The following is a 12,762-nucleotide window of genomic DNA, read 5'->3' as shown; positions in this document are numbered from 1 at the left end:
GCGAGACGGAGCAGGGCCGGGCCACTCTCTCCTTCAGTTGCGCTCGCGCTTGCATCCGTGGCCGTCGGTGCGCTCGCGCCTAGCATCCACGAGCCTGGTGCGGCGGCATTGTTGGGGGCGGACGTGGAGGAGCTGCAAAGGACGAGCGGAGGAAGCTCCAGCGACGCCGGCGCATGGGATGAGAAGCATCGGGACAGGAAGAGAAGCAGGCAACCAGGGGGGAAGGATGAGAAGGGCGCGTGTGCGCTATGCGGATTGCGGAGTCGCGTCCGCGCATGTGCGGAGTCGGAACGGGAGGCAGCGGCTGCGTTCTGGGATGGGAAGGTAGTTAGAGTCACTGAGGATAAGATTCTGTATATATTTGATTGGGGTATCGGGCCTTTAACAGGCATGTGGTATTTTTCGGGCTGTGCCATGTCACCCGGCGTGCCTGGGAGCAGCCAAGGGGCACGGCTCTATTCTTCAGGCCGTGCTGACCCGAGCCCGCAGCTCACCGGGCCGTGGTGTGCTTGTGTCGGGCTAAAATGCTGTGCTTCGGGCCGGGCTGTCGTGCCTATCAGTAGCACCATGATGGGTCGACGGGCGATGCGCCGGTCGTCAGAAGTTGTCGCGCAATGGATGGATCGCGCGCAGCATCTGTATGCATCACCGCGCCGCGCGCGTGCCATGTGCCCGTGGCCGGACGGCGCGGCGAACGCATATGCTAGCACGAACGCTCCGATGGATCTGCAGGTTGCGTGCTTGTGCTTATTCCACCGTGCCGCGCCGCCGTAATCCAAGCTCCGACCTTCGCCGCCGAACGTACGACGGCTGGTGATCGAAGAGGCACGGGACGGCCGCCGTCGAGTCCTATCGAAGCCAGCGAGCCAGCCAGGCAGACCAGCAGGTGGCGCGTGACGCGGACGCCTCCGGCGCGGCCGGTCTCCATCCCCGTCGGCATCCGCATCCATCCCTGTCGGCTGCTAATTGTCCCTGTCCCACTGGCTACCTCTCGCGTTTTTTCGGTTGGAAATGCCCGCGCGCGGCCACGCACCGACGGACGCACGTATCATGCTGTGTCTTTGAGGCTGCTACCCGACCGGCAACCGAGCCGGAGCCAGACCCAGCCGCCTGCGCCGTCCACGTATGGTGCTGCCACACAAACACGCTGTCAGGCTGTACAAGTAGCACAGCATTATTCTGATAATCCACGCTCTGCGTACGTCTCCAATAATTACTCCAGTGGCCTGTTGACTTTTATCATGCTTGCAGTAGGTGGTTGATCGAGTTGGTTAGCCAGCACGTGTGTACGAATGCACAACGAGGTTTCCTCCCTTCTCTGTTTATTATCAGCTCCCTTTTATATATATAGTGGTTCATATATGTAGTACTTGAGCTACCTAGGTACGTATACAAGTGGTTAGCAGACAGCAGCAACAATCTACAGCTCACCTCACCTCACCTCAACGGTGCGGGGACCACCCGAGTCCGTTCCATCTCGACACAGTTTCCGTGCCTCCTCCGTCACGCGCTCCCGCGGGAAGCTCGCTCCGTTTCACACGCCCGCATGCGAGTAGGACCAGTCCCAATCACCTGCGTATGCACGCTGCAGTTAGATGAAACATTTGAAACATACGACTAAAAACAAATGAAACATACGCTTGAAACATGCGTGTATATCAACATATGCAACATCCAGATCTACTTTTTGCAACATCCAGATGAAACACTTGCAACATACACCTGAAACAATTGAAAAAATACGCTTGAAACATGCATGTTATGCAACACCTAGATATACTTCTACACCATCCAGATGAAACACATAAAACGTACGTATGAAACAACTGAAACACTTGAAACATACGCTTGCAACATGAAACATATATACTCTTGCAACATTTGAATAAAGCCATTGCAACATTTGAAACACCCAGATGAAACACTTAAAACATACGTCAGAAACACCTGAAAACAATTGAAACACGGCATCGCCGGCGGTCATAGCCTACTTGTTTGGAAGCTGCAGTAGCCAGTAAGCTCGTGTCAGGGGAGACGTCGAGAACAACGACCCTTTGTACCATGTCCGCGCCACATTCAGCGGGGAGGACAGGGAGTGGATGGAGACCGCCCTTGTGGAGGCGTTGGAGTAGCTAGAGGAGCAGGACGGCGTCACGGGACAGACAATGGAGGAGGACTATGAGGAGAAGGTCAGGGAGGTGGAGGAGGTGTGCGGCCAATCATCAAGCTTGTGTGATGGTAGGGATGGGGGCATGGCGCAGGATGGGCGTGCGGCGCGGGATTAGCTTCTGGTGAATGGATAATGGATAAGAGAGCGAATGGATAAGGGAGGGAATTGAAGGTGAGCGGTGGACTGCTTTTGGTGGGATGTGGGCCTGCGTCCGATGCGTCTGGACGTCCGGTTAGCATTATCGTTCTCAATTTATTCATGGGTGCAGAATTGACGGCAGGAGATGCGTGTGCGATCATAGGCAACCATACATGTAATCAGGGGGACCGGCCGGCCGGGTTAGTTACGTTAAACTACCTGTCGGCCCGAGCTGATCGACACGATATAATATCCATCGTATCCCTGAATGTCGCGAGTGGTAGTATATTATATTTAATTAAGCAACATCGACACAAACAGATGCGTGCATGCAACAAGTACGTACTACGTTGCTTGTACGTGCCTGTTGTTCAATGAGTGCTCTGCTTACTACATTACGTAGTTTGGTTTAATCATCATCAGCATTTTCCGGCCGTGATTACTTACTTGTTGCGTACTCGTAGTACTGTACGTAGCTGGTGGCACTTGGAATTAATCATACGCAAAAGATTGCCCTGTACGGATGGGCATGTACCTTGTTTCAAATGAGTTGATCTCAGGTAATACGTAGTAGTACGTGTTTCAGGGACTGACATGAGACTAGCTATCGCACACACGAACCGCGGGGCCACCTTCGATCAGATCACCGTGCTTAATAAACTAAGAAAAATCTACGTTGGTATCGTGGGGAACTCTTTTTATAGAAATGTCTGACACTACAAGGATTATCGTGGTTCAGAGTAGCTGATCTGCGCAAACACTGAAGCATAGCCGCCCTGCCGCCCCGGGCGGGCACATGGACTCGATGCAAGCAACTGCGAGTGGATCGAGAAAACTGCTGCACAAGTACAGATGCAGTGGACGAGCGGTTAGCGGTTGGGCACGAGATCCGAGACCCAGAATCACTCCACTACCCAGAATCATGCATGTTCCTTTGCAAAACCAGGACTCCAACTCCAAGAGGGCGCTCGCAGCTCTGTGTTGCCTGCTGTGCGGCTCTGCTGTCTGCTCCTTGCTGTATGCCTGCATGTGAATTCAGGATTTAACTCTAAAGACTGTGTGGGGTTCTCGAGCAGAAGCACCCTCCACGTCGCTTGAAATGTTCTGCTCTGTTCGATCTCGCCATCCAACGGCCTAGATTGGTCAGATCAGATTCCGCTCGGAGCGGCTTCTCCTACTTCTAGTGCGCTTCTCCGGCTTCTTATCAGCTTCTTCGGCTTCGCGTTTGAATCCAGACCACCAAATATATATCTCAGCTTCCGCTTCTCCTTAGTAAAAAAAACACAACTCTCCCGTTCCCTCTCTCTCCGCTTCCTCCCTCGTGCTCCTGACGCCAGGGGCGCCGCGGGGCGCGAGCGGCCGCCCTCCTCCTCCTCCACCTCCTCCTCCTCTCTCCCCTTCCCTCCCGCGGTGGCGATGGGCGCGAGGCGACGGCATAGCCTGGTGGGGCCCGGCGGCCCCCTCCCTCTCCCCCATCCTCGGTGCGGTCTCTTCGATGCCTCCTCCTGCTGGGCGCCTGCGTTCCTCCTGTCGGCAAAACCCTAGGTACGATGCCTGATGGGCCAAACCCTAAACTCCGGCGTGCGCTCTCTCCCCTTCTCCCTCCCCTTCCCTAAATTCCCTCTCCTCACTACGGAGATCTTGGCCCTCCTCCCCTCTTCGCTGCAGCGAGCAAGCTCGCCCAGTGTCCATCGTGTCTTGTTGTACTCTTGTGTGCAGAACTGATATCCTTCCATGTATAGTGATTATAAATTGTTACATTCATGTTCTCTACTGAGGCTTGGAGATGGTGCAATGATGATCTTTTAGGACTGAGACAATGGAGTTATGCAGTGATGAGTATATAGTTATTTCATTCTTCAATGAATCTTGTGACAATGTCGTTCTATTAGTTGCACATTCTATCCATTTGTTAGTCAGCATACATCCATTGTCAATGATGTCTTCGCTTCATACAATTTATCGGTTCTTGTATTACTAAGCACAGCCCATTACCGATGATGTATTTGTGATTGGCCTTGCTATAAAGGTAATTTATTACTTTTCAAACTGTACGTATTATTTATGCATTGTACCTTTGCTTACCTCATATTACTTTTCATGGTTTCCGTTAAGGCCTTGTTTAGTTGGCGAATTTTTTTGGGAAATGGCACTGTAGCACTTTCGTTGTTATTTGGCACTTAGTGTCCAATCATAGTCTAATTAGGCTTAAAAGATTCGCCTCGTGAATTTCGTCTAAACTGTGTAATTAGTTTTATTTTTTATTTATATTTAATGCTTCATGCATGCGTCCAAAGATTCGATGTGACGGAGAATCTTGAAAAAAATTACAAAATTTTGGGAACTAAACAGGCACTAAGTGTTTGTGAGAAAAATACACTAATAGTGTTCGGGCAGCACATTGGAAGTATTGCATGTACAAACAATTTGTACTCATCTTGCATTGGTTGGTTGTTGGGAGCAATTTTAATAAAAAGAGATTGCCTGCATAGTCAGTCATCATTGGTAAGTGATGGAATCTAATTAAGTTACCTTGTGTGCTGTCGTACTATAGCTATCTTGGTTGATGACATGCATGAACCTGAACTTATGCATCCTAATACTAATCCTATATGAAACTGAGCTATCTTGGAAGGTGTCTCTTCCACCAAGTAATCCTAAAATTATTTGAACTTCCTTTTTATAATTCATCTTAGTACCATTGTGATCATATAGATTACATATAATCATGTAGTTAATTGTCCATTGGTATTTACAGCAAATTGGTCCTCGCTTGTTTATTGCGACACTGCCTTTAATTGATAGAAACCATGGTTATGGCAGCTGGTTAAACACCAGCATCTGCATGTAGCAGTTATATGCAGACATTGGGGAAAGGAAGGTGTTGGCAGTTCTATGTACAGAATATAATATATTAATTTATAATGTAGTGTTCAAGGCTACCTGATCGGTAACCCCCCAACAACAGACCCCAAATTTCCCTGCCATTACAATTAGTGTAAAGAATTGATGGTTATGCCATTACAATTGATTGGCTGGTTGCAGTCAAGGATGGTAGGGTGGTCTTTACTTATATGTTCAGGTACTATACCGTGTGTGACCTGTGCATTTTTTCCTGAATCGGTGGCCTAATTATTGCTGCTGGTAACGAGTTGCTGCCTGGCCTCGCCCGCGTCGACGAGAACAGGTTGGTTTGGGTTCATCCTTTTCAAATTCTTGCATTTGTTTCTGGTGAACTATTGTTTGATTTCTTCATTGTAGGCAAAAGGGGGGAACCAAGCAGTCCACACGCGAACGCGGCCTTTTGGGTGGACGAATTCGGTACACCGGATCAGTTAGTGACTGTAAACGAATCCAGTCTATCGTGTTCTAAAATATATGCCTGCTCACGACTACTTTCTCAATGGTAAGATATTTAGTCCATGTAATTTTAAGGCCACATATTCAATTTCAGTATTAATCTCATATGGCATTAACCAAGTACTTTGTGTACTCATTCATTGCGTAGCTTCCTGGTTCTCGTAGCGTGTATCCTCTGAACCTGCTTAGTTTTGAATGTCATCATTTTACAGATTTTAGTCAGTATCGATTAGTCTCCTGTCTATCCAGTTCCCTTTCTTCGTGCTTTTTTGTTTGCCCAAACATGTGGCCATATGCTGCTAGCCTATGTAGCTTCAATTTCATTCATAGTATTTCACCGAGCCATTTTACTTCTTATATGACTGCAGCCAAATCATGATAGTTATTGGGTTTGCTATGCACTTCTCGGAAACCAATCTACAGCCTCACAAGCTATGTGAGTGACTACCAACTATTAACTGATTTGTTGCTGCTTATTGACATGACATGTTTAGATCATATAAATGTGTTTGCCGTATTGTTAGCACTGGTGATTATAGCTACAAATATGTACATTATATATATATATATATATATATATATATATATATATATATATATATATATATATATATATATATATATATATATATATATACACACACACACGCGCATCGATGTACCTTACCTGCTCAGTTACTGCTTATTGTTTGCTTCATTGTTAGGCATAAGTCATTTACCTGCTTATTTTTTTTGGCATGCTGTTTCTCTTTTTTACGCTCATCTTTTTTTTTGAACTGGAATGGCGGGCCTGGTGCAAGCGGAAGAGTCTTACTGCCTGTGACTGGAAGGTCCCGGGTTCGAGTCATGGTTTCCCCGCATTACACAGGCGAGGGTAAAGCTTGCCACTAACACCCTTCTCCAGACCCTGGATAGAGCAGAAGCTAGATCTCTGCACGGCGTACGTCCTTTAGTTTTTTGAACTCATCGAACTAAACATGTTCCATACTTATCCACCGTGATAATGCTACCACACTATGAACCAAAATAATTATAGCTAGATTCGATTCCACTCTGCTGGATGATCGACGTGCCAATGCATTCGCCACTCCAAACTGTCTTCTCCCAACTTGAACATACATACATACATACACCACTCTAGCACTCTTCCGTGTGCCCTGCGCACTGCACATGTTGCAAACTTCTTCCAGAATCGAGGAAGGTACCACGAGTTTTGGTAGGTAGGATAGGATCAGAAGAACAGCCCACGCAAACGTTTTCACACCCATCCACTGGCCCAGTGAGCTCCATGTTACTGCGCTTGCCACTTCGGAGGCCATCCTCGAAGCAGGCCGCGTTGTTCAAATAAGGTCGGGTCGCTTCCTCACCGCCGACCCACACTCCCTTGGATGGGCCGTCCCGACAACAACCCAACCCCCATACTACGATCGTTCCTGCACAGCACATACCGATCTGCTCCAGAAAAAAAGATCTAAAAAAACATGAAAAAAGCGGCCTCATTAACCCGTAATATGATCCGTGCAAGAATCGGAGAGCGAAGATTTCACGCGCTCTCATGTCCAAATCCTGTGGACCGGCACAAATCACAAGCTTGTTACCAACTTACGATGAGTATATGTTTTAGAGCAGGGCAATTTTTGTTTGCATGCACATGTACTAGTAGTAGAGGACAAAAGAAATGTTACATTTCCTTTCTACCAAAGTCATGCAACTGGATATCTAGCTCTTTACTTTTGTACCCCTCCGTTCTAATTGAGATTCACCATTGCAAAAAGTGAATCTGAATCTGAATATGGAAATCACCGTGGATCAGCTGGATCTGAGATCCACCATGGATCTAACAGGAAACTGTTTGGCTAATGTAATAGCTCTAGATCCACGCAAGGCATTTTGGTTGGAATGCCCAAATTTGCCCTTAGGATAAGCCCCACATGTCAATGTCTTAAGAAAGTTTCTTTTCTATGCCCCACATGTCAGAAAGGCAAAATGAAAAGAAAAAAACTACGTGTTTCTACTTCCTCGGCTGGCTCGGGTCTGAGTAGGGGAGGACCGACCGATGGCCGAATCCCGGCCGGTGGAGGGTGGGACCGGCGGCAAGAGACGGCCGGCGAGGGCCGCGGGGCTTGCACAGGTCTGTGCGGCTACCCAGCGGCAAGGGCTCGCAGCCATGGCGTGTGTCGGGGCTGGCGGGGAGGTGGGGTCAGCCGGGCGCGTCAGAGCGGCGGGACACGCCAGGGTAGCAGGGTTGGCTGGGCTCACGACGACACACGGCTAGCGTCACGAGCGGGCACGGCTCGCGGCTATGCGGGCGCGGCCACTGCGGCGGTCGGATCACAGCCATGGAGCGCGGCTGGCGACCACTACGCCGGCCGGGTTGAAGCCAGCTCGCGCGGCGGGGAAAGGGGAGAGTAGCGTTGGGCTGGCGGAGTGGGAGAGGGAGGTGCCTGTGTGGAGGGAGGCGCTGGGCACGCGCGGACGGAGACGCGCCAGATCTCGTGCTCCTCGGCCATGGCATGCGTGGACGGGGCTCCGGTGGCGCGGCCACAGAGCGAATGGCGTCAGAGCGGCCCGCGCGGCCGGAGGTTATCACGTCGGTGCCTCATCGGCCGGGCTGGGGTTGGAGCGCGCGGTCGGCGTCGTGGCGAAGGAGCTGAGCTACGGGAGAAGGAGCAACGCGACGGGGGAAGAAGAGGAAAAAATTGGAATGAACCGGTGTATTGTGCAACCAATGACAGTGGTGGGTATTTTTTTTCTAAATACACCAAAGTTGAGTTGGTGAAGCACCACCTGAGGAGCTCCACCAATTTAGTGAATTTGACATCTAGATCCACCAATTTGGTGGATCTAGATTTGATGGATCTTGACTGTTTGGCAAATATTTGATAGAATGGAGGTGAAAATAGTAAATCTAGAGTTGCTGAATCCCTGTCAAACAGACCCTTACAGATCAAAGGCTTTTCTAGATACACTGCCTTTATTATGTATATATACATAGTTTGCTATGTACCTAGAAAAGCCACAATGACATATAATCTGGGTTAGAGGAAGTACTGTGGTAGTGATGCATGGTAGATCATTGTTACAGTTGCAACCTATCACGCCCTAGCATATCCAGTTCTAGGCTTTCTTACACACTAGTGGCTGACGCGCGCACCCCACGCGTAGGGGTAATGCTTTCGAATGGATAAACTATGTTTTGTTTGTAGTGGTAGTCGTAACAATAAAGAGAAACACAGTGTTCCATTGTTGAAACCATGTTGTTGAAGATTGAGTGTGTTGTAATCCGTGCATATATTGTTAAAGATAGATCGAGTCGTAAGTTCATGCCCATGGAATGGAAAGTTTATCGGCCACCGTTTTGTCTTTGCAGATTCTTGTAGCCTGTTTATTCCTAAAAACATGACTTGTATTTTTTGTTGCTATAAAATTGAAGTATAAGAAAAAAATTATAAGTCAAAAGGATATCTTAGAAAAGCATTTCTTATATTTTGGAGCAAATTACATCTCTTCCAAAGAACTTTTGGTCCAAATGTTGTGAAATTTGCTTCTGATAGATAAGTCTAGTGTTAAAGCACTTGTATCTTATTTTTTCTGCACTTTTATTTTTCTTGGCTTCCAAGTCTAATGCTAGTAATATGCTCAGTATCCACTTTAGTGGTTATAATATATTATAGCAAGTGAAAGTCCCCTTTACCTATAAAGGGTAAGGGAGTGTCATTGTAAAAATAAGCCATTCTATTTTTCCATTCAATCTAAGCGGCCAAGGGCCAAGCTGCCTCTGGTAGTTTCAGATATGAATCTGAGATCCAATTGGATTAACAATCTGGTATCGGAGCCAAGAGGATTTTTGAGTGAGCGAGCACCCATGTCCACTGCCAGCCAGATCGCGAGAGCGCGTGTCGCCGCGGGTGCCAGAGCCGACGATTGAGCGACGCGCCTTGCTGCCAAAGATGCAGTGGCTGCGGTGGCGGCCGAGACGGCCAGGCAGGCGGCGGCTGCGGTCCAGGCCGCAGTAGCCGCGGCCGCAGCATGGCGCGCCAAGATGGAGAGGGAACTGGAGCTAGCTGGAGGATCGCATAGCTCGGTCGGGCGCCACCGCCAGTCGCCATCACCAGAGCGACGTCGTGGTCGGCGCGGCCGCTCCCCGGTGCTGCAGACGGTCTACCCCGACTCCAGAGCGGGAACGCCGTGGCCGATGCTCACCAAGTCGAACTACCACGAGTGGAGCCTACTGATGAAGGTCAAGTTGCAGTCCCGGTGGCTGTGAGAGGCGGTTCACATCGGCGGCGTCGACTACAACGACGATCGCCGGGCGCTGGAGGCGTTGTGCATCGCCGTCCCCACTGAGCTCGGCGCCTCCCTCGCCAACAAGGCTATGACAAAGCTGACGTGGTAATCGATCGTCGCGACATGCATCAACGGAGATCGTGTACGCTGGGCGATGTTGCAGCGCCTCCGAGGGGAGTGGGAAGGCCTCGCCTTTCAGCCTAGTGAGCAAGTCGAGGACTTTGCCCTTCGTCTTACCAATTTGATGGAGCAGATGGTGCTCAATGGTGACACCGACCTCACGGAGGAGCGCGTGGTGGAGAAATTCCTCCGCAGCATGCCGAAGAGGTATGCATAGATCGTCAATTCGATCGAGACGCTCCTCGACTTCAAGCAGTTCACCATCGAGGATGTCATCGGGAGGCTCAAGGCGGTGCAAGACCGCAAGCAAGCGCCGAACTCCGCGCAAGGCACTGTGGGAGGCAAGTTGCTGTACACGATGGAGCAATGACGCGCCTTCAACAAGAAGGAGGAAGGATCCAGTTCGTCTGGCTCCAAGGAGCATCGTCGGCGTCCACATGGCGGCAAGGAGGAGCAGAATGGACCTAGGGCTAGGTCGGCGCTGATGGCGGCGCCGTCGGCGAGCGCAAGGCGACTTAGGATGGCACCTGCAATAATTGTGGCAGGACTAGCCACTGGGCCAAGAACTGCCGCCTTCCTCCACGCCATGGTGGGTAGGCTCACGTCGCGCAAGCAAAGGAGCAGGATGCCACCCTGTTTCTGGTGCAAGGGTGCATCGAGCTATGGAAAGACACAGAGGAGGGGGGGTGAAAGGCCCAAGCTTTCCCCTTTTTGGGTCAGCTAGCTCTACCGAGCTCCACCTCGACGAACCGCGCACCCATGCCTTCCTCGGCAAAGGTGCTGCCGATGACAAGATCGATGGCTAGTACCTTGACACCGGTGCGATGCACCACATTACGGGTCGGCGCAAGTTCTTCTCCGACCTAGACTCCGGCGTGAAGGGCTCCATCAAGTTTAGTGATGCCTCTGCCGTCGAGATCAAGGGCATCGACTCGGTTATCTTCAAGGCCAAGACGGGGGAGCACCGTCTTCTCACCAGGGTGTACTACATCCCAGCTTTGAAGAACTCCATCATCAGTGTCGGGCAGCTGGACGAGAATGGCTCATGGGTGGAGATTGACGATGGCCTGCTGCACATCCGGTATAGAGGCCGCCATCTTCTCGTCAAGGTGAACCAGGGAAGCAACTGCCTTTATGGGCTCCATGTACAGGTGGTGAACACCCTCTGCCTTGCCGCGCGCCGAGATGATGAGGCATGGCACTGGCGCAAGCGCTTTGGGCACCTTCACTTCGAAGCCCTAAAGCAGCTCGACGAGAAGGTGATGGTCCGTGGCATGTCCTACGTCGACCATGTTGAGCAGCTCTGCGACACCTGTATGGTGACCAAGCTGAAGCGCCGGCCCTTCCCGCGTCAAGCCTCCTACTGTGCCATCGAGCAGCTCAAGCTAGTGCACGATGACCTCTATGGTCCAGTGTCAACTGCCACCCCTAGAGGTCGGCGCTAGTTCCTACTGCTCGTCGACAACGCCACCCGCAATATGTGGGCCGTGCTGCTCGATTCCAAGGTAGTAGCTGTGGACGCCATCAAGCGCCACCAAGCAGTCGCGGAGAAGGAGTGCGGCCGCAAGCTCTGGGTGCTCCGCACAGACAATGGCGATGAATTCACAATAGCTGAGTTCACGGCGTACTGCGCCGATGAGAGGATTTAGCACCACTACTTTGTGCCCTACTCACCGCAGTAGAATGGCGTTGTCGAGCGCTGCAATTAGACTATGGTGGCAGTGACACATGCGCTCCTCAAACAGCGTGGCATGCTGGTGGTCTTCTGGGAGAAGCCATGATGATCGCCGTACACCTGCTCAACCGCTCTCTAACTAGTGTGCTCGATGGCAAGACGCCGTATGAGGCCTAGCACGGGCGCAAGCTGGTGGTCAGCTATCTGCGCATCTTCGGCTGCCTCGCCTTCGTTAAGGAGTTGAACCACGCCGGCATGCTCGACGATCGCAGCTCATCGGGGGTCTTCATCGGCTACGTAGAGGGGGCTAAGGCCTACCACGTGCTTGACCCAGCGACATGGCACGTGCGCGTGGCGCACGACGTCATGTTCGATGAAGGATGCGGCTAGGCATGGGACAAGACGGTGGATGATAGGTCGGTGACTGTGTTTCGTGACTTCACCTTCGAGTACACGTGGGCTGGAGGTGCTGAGGAAGCACAAGGTGCATCTTCATCGATGTGGGGGTCTTCATCACCAATGCTGACCTCTTCACGAGCTCCGCCTCATTTGTCGTCACCAAATTTGGGGGAGCTCGGCAGCCCATCGGTAGTGGTCGGCAGCCCATCGGTAGCAGCTCTGACCTCTCTAGCACCAAGTCGACTTCTACATCATCGCAGCTAATCTCTCCAGCGTACTAGCCAACCTCCTCAGTGTCTTCTACCTTGCCCATTGCGACACCAGCGCACGTAGGGCAGCCGGAGGTCGAGTACGCCACGTCGCTGGAGAACGATAAAGACCGCCTAGACGCCTACTATGACAATGAGCCTCTGCGATACCTCACTATGGCAAGCATACTCAGTGACCAGTTTTCACCGAACCAACCCAAGAGGCTCTTCGCCTAGCTTCATTTGACGCACGCCGGTGAGTCAACCACTTACACTAAGGCGCAGGGTGATCTGGCGTGGCGGGCAACGATGGAGCAGGAGCTCAAGTCCATCGAGCAGAACCGCACGTGGGAGCTGGTGCCACT

The sequence above is a fragment of the Miscanthus floridulus genome, chromosome 9, assembly GCF_019320115.1.
Source record: "Miscanthus floridulus cultivar M001 chromosome 9, ASM1932011v1, whole genome shotgun sequence".
Classification (NCBI taxonomy): domain Eukaryota; kingdom Viridiplantae; phylum Streptophyta; class Magnoliopsida; order Poales; family Poaceae; genus Miscanthus; species Miscanthus floridulus.
This window is presented reverse-complemented; position numbering follows the sequence as displayed.